This window comes from Poromitra crassiceps, assembly GCF_964638095.1.
Source record: "Poromitra crassiceps genome assembly, chromosome: 9".
Lineage (NCBI taxonomy): Eukaryota > Metazoa > Chordata > Actinopteri > Beryciformes > Melamphaidae > Poromitra > Poromitra crassiceps.
Window position 1 is genome coordinate 7,059,753 of NC_139630.1, and position 16,696 is coordinate 7,076,448.

At 42.7% G+C, this 16,696-nt stretch overlaps 1 protein-coding gene across 1 annotated transcript in view; it reads right to left on the minus strand.

Moving 5' to 3' along the window:
• fam184ab (family with sequence similarity 184 member Ab) overlaps positions 1-16,696 on the minus strand; it is a gene marked incomplete at both ends in the record, with an annotated part of 541,527 nt that overhangs the window by 329,719 nt on the left and 195,112 nt on the right. The gene's annotated exons all lie outside the window — the stretch shown is intronic.

Below are 16,696 nucleotides of genomic sequence, written 5' to 3' on the forward strand. Positions count from 1 at the left end.
TCTGTTTCGTCCTGAAACCCACATAGGTTGCGCCAGGCGTAACCTATGTGCGATTCGAAATAACGCATCCGAGATAGAAAACGTTATGAATATAGCCACGTTATAAACAACAAACTAACGCTGGTGATCCGTATGGAAACAGTGTTACTCGAAATGGTTAAAAGTTATATCAATTTGGTCATTCAGTGGCATTTTACTGCCATGTAACATAACTAACTAGCGGCTAATATTAGCCACACCAGGCGATTACCCATGAATGCACTGTGCTTTATCAAAGAGATTTTTGCCAAGCTGGACCTGATGATTTGCTCCGTTCGCCCAGACGGTTGTCAAGCTGTCAGCAACAAGGCTGGGAGGATCACACCGGAAGAAGCACCCATCATGCAGATCAGGCAAAAATGGCCGCCAAAAATAAGGTGGATAGTTAGGAAGGATATTTATTATGCGGTCTATGGCACAGACACAGGACACTAGTTAGGAAGGATGCGTAGATTTGCAAATGTCAAAAAGTTTGCTCGACATGATCATTTGCACTCTCCCTACAGGACTCTCTCAGTGGGAACATGTGCGAGGCAATTTCCCATTTTTCAATCACACCGGCCTCAAACTAAACTACTGCTGAGACAATGAAACCACTGTGTAACAATAACCACTGAGCACCCGCACGCTAATTGGACTGGGTGTGTGTGTGTGTGTGTATGTATGTATGTATGTATGTTTGTATGTATGTATGTATGTATGTATGTATGTATATATGTATGTATGTATGTATGTATGTATGTGTGTGCATGTGTGTGTGCGTGTGCATGTGCGTGTGCGTGTGTGTGCCAGGGTAGGAAATCAACTTTTTTAACAAGGGCCCCTGTGAAATATATTTCGGGGGCGTTTTGGATCATTTCTAGGCAGTGGGCAAGTGAACTAGGGAATGTATGAAGCCAGTTCTGGAATTCCATTAATTCGAAAAGTCCGCAGGGGGGCGCACGTCAGGTCCGGAAGTGACGACACGTACATTGGCTCCAATGTAAAAATGAGCCGACTTCTCTCTCGTTCTGTGTCTTAAATAAACATTTTCCGAATGAGCTTATGGTCTGAATAAACAATTTCAAGTCTTTTTCATGCTCTCCTGGGCTCCGTTTTCTAAATTATGGTCCCATTTCGAGTAAAAGAGCCGATAAAAATTATAACTTTGGGGGCGGGATTTTCTTTGATTCACACCAGCCACGGGAAACCAAATGATTCCAACCAGTTGCCAAGGCAGGCTAGCTAGCTAGCTAGCAACGTAGCCAGATATTAAAAGTAAAATAACAGAAACAGCGTTACCCTTATGATATTTTAATGATGTTAGTAGACACACGTAACAGTATAGATCCCCGTGATGAGGTATGTTGATCAAAAGAACACCTAAAACGCTATATCAAAATCTGGTTTTAGTGGATGGGCAGCTCTGAAGTTGGGGCTTCAGAGCTGATCTGCGGCTAGCTAGCTAGCAACGTAGCAACAGTATAGAGCCCCCGAGGTCTGTTGATCAAAAGAACACCTAACGCTATATTGTTATGTAATGTGACTTGTGACATGATCACCACATTTCAATAAATATAACGTTTTTGCACATTTGAATGCTGCTGGTCGTTTGTGTAACGCTGTATATATTGGACATTTAAAGCTGATACACAATTGTGTTGAGGTAATTCCGCAAAGCTCAGTTAAAAATATAACGTGTAACACCAATGGAAGGATGGGTAGCATTAGCTAACGTCATCCAGGCTATAAACGTAAGGCTGTTATGAAACGCTGATTCAGACGTTACAATAATATGACATAATATGAGCCAGTTGTTATGTAATGTGACTTGTGACATGATCACCACATTTCAATAAATATAACGTTTTTGCACATTTGAATGCTGCTGGTCGTTTGTGTAACGCTGTATATATTGGACATTTAAAGCTGATACACAATTGTGTTGAGGTAATTCCGCAAAGCTCAGTTAAAAATATAACGTGTAACACCAATGGAAGGATGGGTAGCATTAGCTAACGTCATCCAGGCTATAAACGTAAGGCTGTTATGAAATGCTGATTCAGACGTTACAATAATATGACATAATATGAGCCAGTTAGCCTAGCTAGAGAGAGTAATTTCAGACCACCAGATATCACCATATTTCATTTCAATAAATATAAAGCATTCGTTGATTGAAGCAGACTCAGACTGCTGGTCGGTTAAGTTTCTCCGTCGTCCTGTCCTCTGGTCCAATCTTCGGTTTGTGTTCACTCGACATCAACAATCTTATACATGATAATATACAACAAGGCTATCTTTGTTGACAATGTTTATTGACAAAAGCATTAAAACAAGCAAATATAACAATATTCTCCGGTCACTGGCAGATACTAGCTACAATTGTTCAAAGCAAATCTCTCATGTCAGCATTTGGCTTGTGTGTTATTGCAATTTCCTATGTTATTGCAATTTCCTATGTTGAAACAACTGATCAGCAGTAACGTGTATAGTTTAGCGTTAATCTCAGGAGAACAGAATATTATAGCTTTGATCTTCACAAATCATGATCCTCTGTTGTGTGTCCCATCTGGTACTGGACAGCAGCTACCCCTGGAAGAAATTAGACACTGTTAATCACTGTATAACGTTAACGTTTGCTTACCCAACACTACGTGCGATTGGTAAATACTGTAAATGCAGAGGTGGATAAACTATCCAGAGGAGTTGAACCCCCAGCTTGTTCCCCCTCATCTAACGTTAGCTAGATATATAACGCTATAGCTGGTAGATCATATGAGTATGCTTTGAGTCTGCCTCATCTCAAAGAGGTAACCTAGGTAAACAGAACTGCGTTTGTTTTCTGTCTACGTCCGAATCTGTGCAGCATGCAATACTGTTTAACGTTGTATAACGTTAACTTATGCTACTCTAGTCTAACGTCCTCCTGTAATGACAAATGGACATGTAGCTAGCGTTAATGTCATGCTATGCAATTAGCGTTACGTTAGAAAATAAGATTACCTCGATTTTGTGGAAGATGCAAGCGGCAGGCTGGTGACGCCGCGCGAGGTCTGGAGGAAATAATACTCTGGTTTTTCTTCGGGCTATTGTATTCACTGTGATAGCAATGGAGCAAGGCTAGCAATAGCAACTAACGTTAGCAACATTTGTTAGCCAAGCTAACGGCTAGCAGGGAAAATAACATGAACAAGATGGATGCCGTGGCGGAGGAAACCCTCCCCCGAGTCCCGTCCACGCTCACGCCCTTTCCTGTTTTCCCGGCTCCAGGTTTGAACAGATTTCCCACAATGCAACAGGAAAATCCATTCATCCAATCAAACGAAATCAAACAATATCGGGAAGTGAGCTTCATTTTGGCGTGTCAAAAACATATAGCTCAGTTGGTCCATATATTGTACTGTCCATGTTTCTAGGGCAATTTTATCAAATGTTGGGAAATACTTTAGTTGCACCTATGTAGCATGACAGACCAATCAATTACTCTTATATTATATTATATTATTATATTATTTTATTTCTAAAAGTTCATAAACAATCCCAGTTAAAGATCCCCATTTCCTGGACTTCCGGTCTGGCAATGTGAGAGACAGGCGGTGGAAAGAGAGGCTCCCGACATTAGTTAACTTTTCTACCTGTATATAGCGAACTTTTTCACAAAACTTTCCCAAACTGTCAATGTTGTAATTAAGTTCCTAATCAGACAACCAATGCTGAGAAAAAATCGAAGAAAGACCAGACAGCAGACCATACAAGAGTCAACATCGAGGGCTAGCGCGTCTGCAGCTAAGGCTAGCCAAGCTAAAGCTAATAACATGGCCGATGACCAGGCAGAAGCTAACTTGGTTGACGGGAGCAACAATGAAGCACCTAACGTTAGCATTGACGCTGACGTTACCAAGGCTGACGCTACCCCTCCTAGCCAACCCGACAAAGATGGAGCCGATGACACGCTCTCAATGACCAAATTGATATCTGAATTGTCAAAACAACGTGCCAGCCTCAAAGAGGATATGACAACGTTGATCCAAGATTCCGTAAAACCTCTACAGGCCTCAGTTGTTGCTCTGCAGCGCACGCTTAGCACATTCCATAATCGCCTGGTTTCGGCTGAATCCCTGGCATCCGAGAACTTCGAACGTATCAACACTTCGGAGAAAACCATGATGTCACTACAAGCTACCAATGCCGCCCTTTTGGACAAGATTGATGACCTCGAGAACAGATCCCGTAGGATTAACCATCGTATTATAAACATACCTGAGGGCTGTGAAGATGGCCAAGACCCAATCAAGTTCATAGCGGAGATGTTGGTGGAGATTATGGGCAACGAGGTATTTGTGAAGCCACCGGAGCTGGAGCGAGCACATCGCTCTCTTCTACCCAAACCCAAGGAAGGAGCTCCGCCGCGAGCGTTTGTGGTATGTTTCCACAGGTACCAGGAGAAGGAGCGCGCCCTGCGGTGGTCCAGGCAACATGAGCTACGTTACAGAGGCAAAGTGATAAGATGCTACCCGGACCTGAGTGCAGTACTGTCGAGGAAACGTGCAGCGTTCAAGGATATCAAATCAGCCCTCTATCGCAAGGGGATCCAGTTCAGGCTGCTTCACCCGGCCAGACTCAGTATAACTTTTCAGAACGAGACACTTGTATTCCAGTCACCGGAGGAGGCCAAGGAGTTCTTTGTTCGCCGCATCGAAACTGCGGGTTAACGAACCTAACGTTATCGTCTAGGTTTGCATCGTCATATGCTACCACGGACAGTATCCTTTATTTTGCACTGGAGCTAAGCAGAGGTATTTGTATTGTTTTATATAACTCAATATCAGTATTTGCAGTAACGGTGACGGATGCGCACGCTTATATTTTTTACTCCAGTGGACATTGACATGGGTAATGAAGGTGACGTTAATTTTTCATTCAAGATAATTGGTTTCAAAGATGTTTGATGGTGTTTTGTTTTGTTTTACCATAAGTAGCCTAGGCTAAATTCTGTTCAACGCTAGTAACGTTATACAGACGGTCAAGAGAGCAACAGAACGATTTATACTGCCGGTCCGAATTTTTCAAAGTAAAAGTCCCAACTAAAAGTAGTGTAATTAATACATAGAAGTGTTGACTTAAATTTAATGCTCATACTCTTGATATAAGCTTTACCGAATTTAACATGTGGATGGTAATATAGTATACCTCATAGCTGGATTACTGATATGAAAGGAAAAGAAACTTGAAAATATACTTTTATTTTGAAGGTATAGCATTAAACAGGAAAAGAGACGGCTGCTAGCTGTTGCACACTTGACGTCTTACTGATCTTGCTTTTCTCACCACAAGTACAACATGAAAAAAGCGCTTTATTTTGAAAGCAAATCAGTAGACAGGAAGTAACACTGTTGATTTATGCTGCTCAAGTGACTTGGCCTTACTGGTCATTTTTTGTTTTTTGTTCACCACAAGGATGTTATGCAGCCCACTAGCCTTGAAGGTTTACAGTTTATGTGAAATTACGGGTTTTATATTGATCGTACTTATATGTTAACTCATTGAGTGCCAGCCACTTTTGGAGAACGGACGCTCCCAGTGCCAGAGTTTCAGAGCGTTTTCAGTGATTTCTCGAGGCCCACAGAATATTGTGTGATATTACTATGTAAACACTGAACACGCACAAAGAACGATGAGACTCTATTCTATCATCTGCAAAAAAAAGTTTATTGATCCCATTTTCCGTTCTTTAGTTATGAGCCGGAGAAGATAGCTTGATTCATCCAAAAACAGCAATTTTTTTCTAGAAGCTGAGATAATTGGCCTTTTGTGAAATTAAACATTTCAAGCACACACTGACTCTGAAGCTAATCTTTTCTAATGTAGTCACACCTCAAAAATAATTTCCTTCAATAAAACAGTTTAGGCCAGGGAATTTTGTTTGGCAGAATAATATTTTTAGCTACAACCAGCAGCGCTGGCCCCTGCGTGCGCTGCTGGTTGCAGCTTCTTGCTGGTCTTGATTTGCTGCTGGTGGGCATCGGATATTCTGGCTTGCGTTTGTCAATCCTGTCCTGCTGCCTGGGTCTGTCTGGGTGTTGCGTGCTGCTCTGCGTGCCCCCCCCCCCCCCCCCCCGCCCCGCCCCGCCTCGCCTCAACTGCACACTCCTCCTCCTGTCTGTGGTGGCTCTCTGCTGAGTTTGCTGTGCGCACAGTGAAGGGTGCAGCTTTTTTACAGCGTTCCGCGTGTGTTTGTCACCGGCAACGATGCTTCCAGTTGAGAATAATAACTCCACGGTGTGGATGTGCGGATGTGCTGTCGCAACCGACACAGAGCGGCTCAATTGTGGGAGCAGATTGGCTGCTGCAGGCACAGCTGCAGTAACGTGCTTCAGCATATCGATGCATACGGATGCGATGCGATTTCCGTTTCCATAACGACTTCTTCTTTGTTTTTTCCTTGCCTTTCTGTTATGTGGAGAGCACTGTCGCCACCTAAGGGTTCTGTAAAATAGGTTATAGACCTCCAATAGCTACAATAGTTGTACCAGAGATGTATCAGGGATTGATCCACGTCCCACCGTCAAAAAACGCAATTGACGACAACCGTCGTCATTGGCACTCTACGTCAGTATTTGAATTGACGACAGCTGTCGTCATTGGCATTCAATGAGTTAAGCTATATTTGATGATGCTTTATAAGAATGTTGGGGCCCTCTTGTGAGAGGATTCTGAAGTTTAGTTTATGTGTTACTGCTCCTCTAAGTAGGAGCTACAAGAGCCAAGGAAGTTGGTATATTAACCTAGTGTGGACTGTATAGTAAGGCAGTCGAGTAGAAAGGTTAAGTTTTTTGTTTTGTTGGATTATATAGCTAAATGTTAAGTGTTTTTCAATGTCTTTCAGTTATTTTCTATGTTTGTTTAGCATTTCAAATAGCAGTGAAACAACAAGCGATTACATGGAAACCCCAATACATGATAGCTCCCTGGGACAAAATACTCTTTAAACTGATCCATGGCTAGTAAACAGTTATTTAAAATATCATCATGGAATGTTAGAGGCCTGGGTAGATTGGTGAAAATAAAACAAGTCATGACTAGGCTTAAGCATTTAGGCTCTAAAATTGTGTTTCTTCAAGAGACACACCTTACTCCAGGTGAGGTCATCAGAATAAAGAGAAGGTGGCAGGGACAGGTCTTTGCAGCTAATTTCTCCTCTCATGCTAGAGGCGTGCATGTCACTCTAATTCACAAGTCTATCCCATTTCAGGTAAATACAACCACCCTGGACCCTGGGGGACGATTCATTATTGTACAAGGTAATCTATTTGCCCAACCTTTAAACTTAGTAAACGTCTACGGTCCTAATAGAGATTAACCGCAATTTTACAGTAACATTTTTCTCACGCTTGCCGCATTAACTCATTCACCGCCAATGACGTCTTTGACGTGTTATCAGAAATAGCCCTCCCCGCCAATGACGTGTTTGACGTGTTTTTGTTTTTATGAGTGCAGCGCATAGTTGAAACACTTACCCAGCCTGTGACATAGTTTCGGGTCCCTAACCTCAAAGTCAAGCCGACAGCACGTTATCAAACACATACCGCAGCTGTTGTTTGAAATTAGGAAGAAGGTGGAAAGGAGGAGAAACGCGCTTCCTTGTTGCAGAGGAGAAACGCCATTGAAATGCCCCCTCGCCGCGCTGCAGAGCTGATCGACTTGCTGCAGAGCAGCGGACATCGAAACCGCGGTAGTCAAACCCGTGACCAACATGATCGATCCTGGTCCCTGGACCCCGTTCCTATGTGCCAGCCTTGCTGCAGGGCGAACCTGGATTGCCTAGTCAAACCCGTGACGAACATGATCGATCCGGTTCCAGCAGCGCCTGGTCCCAAAGCCGTTCCTGTGTCGTGTCGCAGCATTCCTCCCAGCGAGAGGAGGGAAACGAGCAGCAGAGGAGGCAAAACGCTGATGGGGAAGGAGGGGGAAGGAGGTGCGATCTAGCAGCAGCTGTGGAGAGAACTCTCTCTCTCTCTGTGTGTGTGTGTGTGTGTGTGTGTGTGTGTGTGTGTGTGTGTGTGTGTGTGTGTGTCTGTGTCTGTGTCTGTGCGTGTCTGTCTGTCTGTCTGTCTGTCTGTCTGTCTGTGTGTGTGTCTGTCTGTACACTCACTCACACTGAGCAAACTGTATTGTTGAATGTAAAAAAAGCACTTCATATATATATATATATATATATATATATTTTTTTTTTGTCATTTGTGTCATAATGAATAATATTTACATGTCTGATGTCAATACAGTTCAAAATAAAAGAATTGAGAGCGAGTTCTGCCTGATATTGTGTGCTGTGTACATAAATGCCATTTTCTGCAATTTCTTTTCTCAGAGAGAACTTTTGGGTGAAAACAGGGTGTATATAAATGGCTATAAGTAGAGTACAGAACATGCTAAAAGCTCACTTTTTTTTCCTGGTGAACCCAGAGACGTACATCTTCATTTTGAGGTATTGCAAATCACTCTGGTGCTAATAGATAATTTACTGTGGGTCTTGAAAGATGACCAACAATTATGAAAATCTTTGGCCTGTGCTAAATATTGGCAGTCCTAAACTGGCGGTGAATGAGTTAAGAGGGGAAATTATTATGGGAGGGGACTTCAATTGTACTCTAAACCCCAATATTGATCGTACTGCTAGTCAAGACTCCTCCCACAATCAATCCAGGAAAGTAATTCTTGAATTCATGGGTGAGCTGGGCCTCTGCGATATCTGGAGGGAACTTAACCCAGATAAGAGAGAATTCTCCTGTTATTCAGCAACGCATAAGTCATATTCATGTTTAGATTTCTTCTTAATTTCTAGAACTGCACTATCACAAGTTGATAAAAGCTATTACAGTAGCATAATAATCTCTGACCATGCTACAATATCGATAGAATATAATACTATTAAAGCATTTTGCGGACCTCCCAGATGGAGATTTGACACCAAGTGGCTACAGTACCTGGAATTTATCACATACATTGACCATCATATAGACCTGTTTTTTCTGCTTAACACTTCTGAAACCACATCCTTAATTAGAAGGGAAGCTTTTAAGGCTTATATTAGAGGACAGATAATTAGCTATACTAGTTTTAAATCTAAACAATTCAAAAACAAAATGTTGGAAATTGAAAAGGAAATTAAAGCATTAGAAAAGGAGATAAAACCCCAGAACTTGAACACAAGCTAACGATTCTCAGAGCCCATTATAATGAACAATCGTCAAACAAAGCCCTTACTAATTTAAATAAACTAAAACAATCATTCTACGATCAGGGAGAAAAGGTGGGTAAACTGTTGGCCTGGAGAATTAAAACTTTACAAAATGAGAAAATGATTCACCAGATAGAAAATTCAAATGGAGTAACTATAACAGACCCAAAAGACATAAATTAATCATTTAGAAAGTTTTATGAAAAACTGTATAAATCTGATCTCTCTACCAACAAAAACATACAAAACAGTTTTCTCGATAGGTTGGATTTCCCTACTCTCTCCCCAGAGGACCAAGAAACTCTAGATAGACCAATAGAGCTCTCTGAGCTGTTCGAGGCTTTGGGATGCATGAAGGGGGGGAAGGCTGCTGGTCCTGACGGACTCTCGATCGATATATATAAAACCTTTAAAAACAAATTGATGCCTCCATTTTTAGAAATGCTTGAAGAAGCATTTGAGACTAACGCCCTGCCACCTTCTCTTTCTGAGGCCCTTATTACAAACATCTTGAAGCCTGGTAAACCACCATCTAAATGTGATTCATATAGACCCATTTCACTTTTAAATTCAGATACAAAACTTATAGCTAAAGTCATGGCATTGAGAGTAGAGAAATACCTTCCAGACCTTATTCATCCAGATCAAAATGGATTCATCAGAGGTAGACAGGCATTTCATAATTTGAGGAGAGTTCTCAATGTTTTACATACGGAAGGGGGGAGTCCAGACACAGCCATTCTATCCCTGGATGCTGAAAAGGCTTTTGATAGGGTGGAATGGCCGTATCTATTCGAATTATTGCCCAGATATGGTTTTGGAGAAAATATAATTAAATGGATTAAACTATTATACAGTAACCCTAGTGCAGAAGTTCTGACTAACACCATGCTATCAGAACCATTTAGCTTGTCTAGGGGGACACGCCAAGGGTGCCCATTTTCACCTCTTATTTGTACTTTCAATCGAACCACTAGCAATGACAATTAGATCCCACCCTTTATTTATAGGAATAACAATTGGAAATTATGAACATCGTATAGGCCTTTATGCAGATGATATTGTTCTTTTTGTAAAACATCTGGCTCAGACCCTACCTGCACTTACAAACATATTGGATTCTTTTGGGAGAATCTCTGGCTACAAGGTGAATAACAAAAAGTCTAATATTTTATACCTTAGTAGGGCCGAAAGAGACAGTCCACCTGTGGGGGGTACATTTCAGAATTCACCCAGTGGCTTCACCTATCTGGGAATTAAAATTACTCCTGACATAAACAGCATAGTTTCAGAGAACTATAATCCTATGTTAACACTTTCAGTGCCACGGCCCTTGGGCAAAAGGTTGCTTGCTGTGCCACATAGGCCGCAATGCATTTTAAAACAGTCATATAATTTCTTTAATAATTACTATGTAAACACTGAACACGCACAAATAACGATGAGACTCTCTTCTATCACCTGCAAAAAAAAGTTTATTGATCCCATTTTCCGTTCTTTAGTTATGAGCCGGAGAAGATAGCTTGATTGAACGAAAAACAGAGCTTTTTTTCTACGAGCTGAGATAATGAGCCTTTTGTGAAATTAAACATTTCAAGCACATCACTGACTCTGAAGCTAATTTTCTGATGTAGTCACACCTCAAAAATAATTTCCTTCAATAAAACAGTGAAGGCAAGGGAATTTTGTTTGGAAGAATAATATTTTTAGCTGAAACCAGCAGCGCTGGCGCCTGCATGCGCTGCTGGTTGCAGCTTCTTGCTGATCTTTTGCTGCTGGTGGGCATCGGATATTCTGGCTTGCGTTTGCCAACCCTGTCCTGCTGTCTGGGTCTGTGTTGTGTACTTGGCTCTGCGTGCCCACCTCCCCCCCTCCTCCTCCCCCCCCCCCCCCGTTGTGGGAGGAGTGTCTCTCTGCTCTGCTGTTTTCTCTGCCTGTGCTCAGCACTGAAAAAGTCCGCTAGATCCTGCTTTTTTACAGCCGCGTGTACCAGCTCCCATGCTTCAAGTTGAGAATAATAACAAATCCACGGCTGATCATGCAAATGGGTGTTGCAGCGGACACGGAGGCTGTTGCAGCGGACACCGAGGTGCTCAATTGTGATAGCAGATTGGCTGCTGCAGGGGCACAGCTAAACGTTGCTTCAATGAAGCCGCTGCATACGGACGGATGCGATGCGATTTCCTTCCCCCCAATGACTTCTTCTGTGTGTTTCACTCCACGTTCTCTCATCTGGAGAGCGCTGTCGCCACCTAAGGGTTCTGTAAAATAGGTTAGACACATTCAATACCTCTGATATTGTAAGAGGCGATGTAAGAGGCATAGATCGACACCCCCCCGTCAAAAAAAAAAATTCGAGTTATTGACGCCATTTGGCGTCGCTGGCACTCTACGGTAAATTTCTAATGACGCCATATGGCGTCGCTGGCACTGAATGTGTTAACATCTGTAGCAGATTCCCTTAAGAGGTGGACAGCTCTTCCCATGTCCCTAATAGGACGTATTAACATTGTCAAGATGAATGTCTTACCAAAATTTTTATATCTTTTCCAATCCATTCCCTTACATCCCCCTTCAAATCTATTCTCTTATTTGAAAGAAATAATCACTAATTTTATTTGGAATAATAAAAGACCTAGAATTAGACGTACATTACTTTACCTACCATACGAAAGGGGAGGTCTCCAAGTCCCGAACTTCCTCTGGTATTATTGGGCAGCCCAGTTAAGGGCAGCCATGTGTTGGTTCTCAGACAATTGTACAACGTCCTGGGTTTCAATAGAAAATTCCACTACATCTACATTACCCCTAAATCTATACCTATATTCAGATACACTTAGAAACCTGTTAAAAAATATGCATAATCCATTTGTTAAAAAAATACTATACAAGTCTGGTACAAGGTACAAACACACTTAAACATAAGATCAGAACTATCAGGTTTTACTCCAATATGGGGAAACCGTAGATTTCCTCCAAGCAGAGGTGATCCTGGCTTTAGATCTTGGGCAGAGAGAGGGGTCAGTAAAGTTATGGATATTTATAATAAAGACGGTGTGTTTTACAGTTTTGAGGATCTACAAAGAAACCATGGTATTCCTACAAAACACTTCTTCAAATACCTACAAATTAGAAACTACATTTTAACAGCATTACATCAGTCCACTAAGCCTCCTCTCTCTTGTCTTGAAAATTCCATAATGGAGCATCTCCAAGGACATGGCCAGGTTTCATGTTTGTATAAACTGATGGTAGATAATTCCAGAGAATCCTCAGATGACAAAAGATTGGCTTGGTCCAATGACATCGGGGTAGAGATCTCTGAGGATGACTGGGAGACAGTTTGTCATGATGCACAAACCCAGACTATCAATACCAGATTCAAGCTGCTACAATATAAATGGATTATGCGTACATACATTACTCCATACCTGTTACATCGTTTTGACAACAATAATCCTGATTTATGTAGTAAATGTAGTCTAGAAGTCGGTACTCTATTTCATTGCCTCTGGAGCTGTCCGAAAATTAAGCAATTTTGGGAGAAAGTCATACAAACTATATCTGACATTACGGTTGTTGCATTGCCGATCTGCCCACAGTTATTCATTCTGGGGTTACCCCCTCCTGGGTTAGGACTGACAGGGGCAAATAAAAAGTTACTAAACCTTTGTTCACTTCAGGCTAAACACTGTATTGCAACGTCTTGGAAGAGCACGGAGGCACCGACAGTTGAACAGTGGTTTAAAAGTCTTTCCAATGTTTTTGCAATGGAAAAATTTACTTATGCCGTCAAAGGGAAAATGCAAAACTTCCATAAAGTATGGGGACGATTTATAGAATACCTAGAAAGTCGCACACCAGGAATGTAAGTGCCTTGTAAGAAATGCTTGAATAATTTAATTTAATTGATTTTGGTTTTATTTTATAGTTGTTGGTTTGTTTTTTGTTTTGTTTTTTTGTGTGTGTGGTTTGATTTTGTTTCGTTTTTGTATTCGTGTCTATGTACATGTACATGTTGTATTTGTGTCAATACATGTTGTGTAAAAAAAAAGGAAAACCCAATAAATATATTTACAAACAAAAAAAAAAGATCCCCATTTCCTATCTCAACAACACTGTTGATTGTCCTAGCTGGCCAGCTAGCTAGCGCTGCCTGTCTCCTCATCTCTCCCAAATGGACCGACACTGTCACTCCTCTCTCTCATCTCTCTATATCCTCTTTTGAGTCCCATGCAGTTGCCGTATCCCTACCCATCAAGCTCAACATTGTGATAATCCACCCGCCGCCTGGTCATCTTGGTGACTTTCTCGACAAGCTGGACACCCTTCTCTCAGTCTTTCCTGAGGATGGTACACCACTCATTCTTCTGGGCGATTTCAACATCCAGCCAGTAACCTTACAATCTCTGCCTTTCCTTAACTTATTCTCATCCTTCAACCTCTACCTCTCTCAATCTCCTCCAACTCACAAAGCAGGGAATGTGCTTGACCTGGTCTTCACCAGATCCTGCTCCACTTCCAACCTCACTACAACTCCTCTTCCTGTATCCGACCACCACTTTATAACCTTCTCTCTTCCCATCTCCCTTCCCACCTCCCACCCATCACCTCCTCACTCTATCACCACCCGACGCAACCTAAAAACTCTCTCACCTCTCTTCTGCTGTCCGGCCCTGCTTCCCTCAGCCAAGCAGTTCTCTCTCCTGTCTACTGAGGAGGCTTCCACCACTCTTCTATCCTCTCTCTCCTCCGCTCTAGATTTTTTTTTTACCTTTATTCTCTCTGCCCACTCACCACTAAGCCTGCCCGATCCTCTCACCCTGGTCCTTAGCTGCCCGAATCTCTGCGAACTCATCGAACGGAGCTTCGGGCAGCTGAGAGGAAATCGAGAAAATCATATCACCCTGAAGATCTCTCTTCCTACCACCTTATCCACTCTATCCACTCCAACTTCACCTCTGCTGTCTCAAAAGCAAAAACCTCCTTCTTCATCTCTGAAATCCAGTCCTCTGCATGCAACCCCAGTAAACTGTTTTCCACCTTCTCCACCCTCCTCAACCCTCCCCCCCCCCCTCCTTCTCTGCTGATGATTTTGTAACCTTCTTTACTAAGAAGGTGGATGACATCAGCTCCTCCTTCCATCCTCCAGGCATCCCCAATAACACTCCCGACTCCAATCCTGCTTCTCTGCCCCCCGTCCCCGGATTTACTTCCTTCTCTCCCGGTGAAGTACTTAAACTGGTCAGCTCTAACCGAGCCACTTGCTGTCCCCTCGATTATATCCCTTCCTCTCTCCTCCAAACCATCTCACCTGACTTATCTCCCTTCCTCACTACTTTCATGAACTCCTCTCTGTCCTCAGGTCTTGTTCCGCCTGCTCTAAAGACTGCTAGAATCAAGCCTCTGCTTAAGAAACCCTCCCTTGACCCTACTGCTATTCAGAACTACAGACCTGTCTCTCTTCTGTCATTGCTTTTCAACTTTCTCTCTATCTCTCCCAGAATGACCTCCTGGAGTCCGGTCTCATGGCTTCACTTCCACTGAGACAGCTCTTCTTGCAGTCACAGAGGCCCTTCACACTGCTAAAGCATCATCCCTCTCCTCTGTCCTTGTCCTCCTTGACCTGTCTGCTGCTTTCGATACAGTCAACCACCAAATCCTTCTCTCCATTCTGTCTGACATCGGCATCTCAGGTTCTGCACACTCCTGATTTGCTTCCTATCTCTCTAACCGCTCATACCGGGTCTTATGGAGAGGGTCCCTCTCCAGATCCTGCCCTCTTATGTGATCTCAATTCATGGCTTTTCTTACCACTGCTACGCCGATGACACCCAGCTTTTCCTTTCCTTCCCCCCCTCCGACACCCAAATCGAGGCTCGCATCTCTGCATGCCTCAAACAAATCGGTGACTGGATGTCTGCCCACCTCCTCAAGCTCAATCTTAGTAAGACAGAGCTACTCTTCCTCCCAGGGAAAGACTGCCCTCTCGCAGATCTCTCCATCTCCATTGACAATACCACTGTGCTGTGGATACTGTTATGATCTATTGCTAAACATGGTCAAAGTTCCAAAACTTGAGGTTAACATGTAGAAATGCTGCCTATAAGTAAAAATCCCTCACAGAAGGTGATTACCAGATGAAGTGAGGGAGAAATTAGCTGTGCTGAAAAACAGCTAAAACTGAAATTGAAGAACTGTAGTGTGTGAGGGTCAGAGTTGGCGGTAACGCGTTACTTTATAACGCGTAATCAAGTAAAGTACTTTGTAACGCGTAATCAAGTAAAGTAACGCGTTACTGTAATAACATTACTTTTGTCGGTAACGAGTAGTGTAAGGCACTACTGTACCTAAGTGCAGTAATCACATTACAGTTACTAATCAAACGCTTACCTCGTTACATGCGTACTAGCAAGATAAGTATACAGAGAAAAGATCTCCGTTTTAATAGCAGATCCTGTGTCCCATCAGACGGGTCATTTAAGTGCACAGCAGAATCAATCATGGTGCCAATATTTCAACTTTGTATTAGCATGCAGAACAGCACTATTAGTCGACACATAGCTTATCAGATAACTAACATCATGCATATAGAACAAGAAATCATTTTAACCTCCAAAACACATTGACAAACAAACAATTGACACAAAAACACAGTAGGCCTACCCCCAGGGCATGCTGGGAACTCCGCCCACTTTCCTCTTCCACAGGTTAAATTTCCCAGAAGGCTTTGCATAACTTTTTACACTCTGTTTTACAATTAAATCAGGCTAAAGAGTGTTAGATATAAATAATATGTATTTTAACACGTTCACTGCCAATGGCGAGTTGACTCGTCAAAAAAAATCCAACGGTTGACTGCCAATGACGAGTTGAGTCGTCAAAAAAAAAAAAAAAAAAAATTGACGGTGGGACGTGGATCAATGCCCCCCACGTCTCCTATAAAAATATTGGAGCCACCAAACGTGTACAACCCATTCCACTGACCCACTAAGTGGCGACAGTGCTCTCCAGACTAGAGGAAGGCAAGCAAAAAGCAGTGTGAGGAAGCCATTCTCATGAAAATGGATTGGCGAAAACGCTTTTGCTTTCACGCTTGGGAGCTGGCGGTGGGGTTTTGCAAATTTGCATAATAGATTACGGGTGGAACACACTTTGAAACACGCAGCATAAATAAGACCAGAATCGCAAAAGCTTCATCAAAGCTCTCAACAGAAAGCCCAAGAAACGAGCAAGCCCATCCAGACTTGTATCCCAGCGGCCGCCAGCAGACAGGAGCAGCAGCAAAGCAGTGAGCCTGGTGACGCGAGGTTACAGCAGCAGCAGAAACGAGCTTGTGACACGCCCGCTGCAGCCAAGAAGAACACACACGGAGGGAGGAGTTTGAAGGAGAGGGGTGTTTCCTGCTGTTATGGAGGAAATTACTGTTCAAAACTA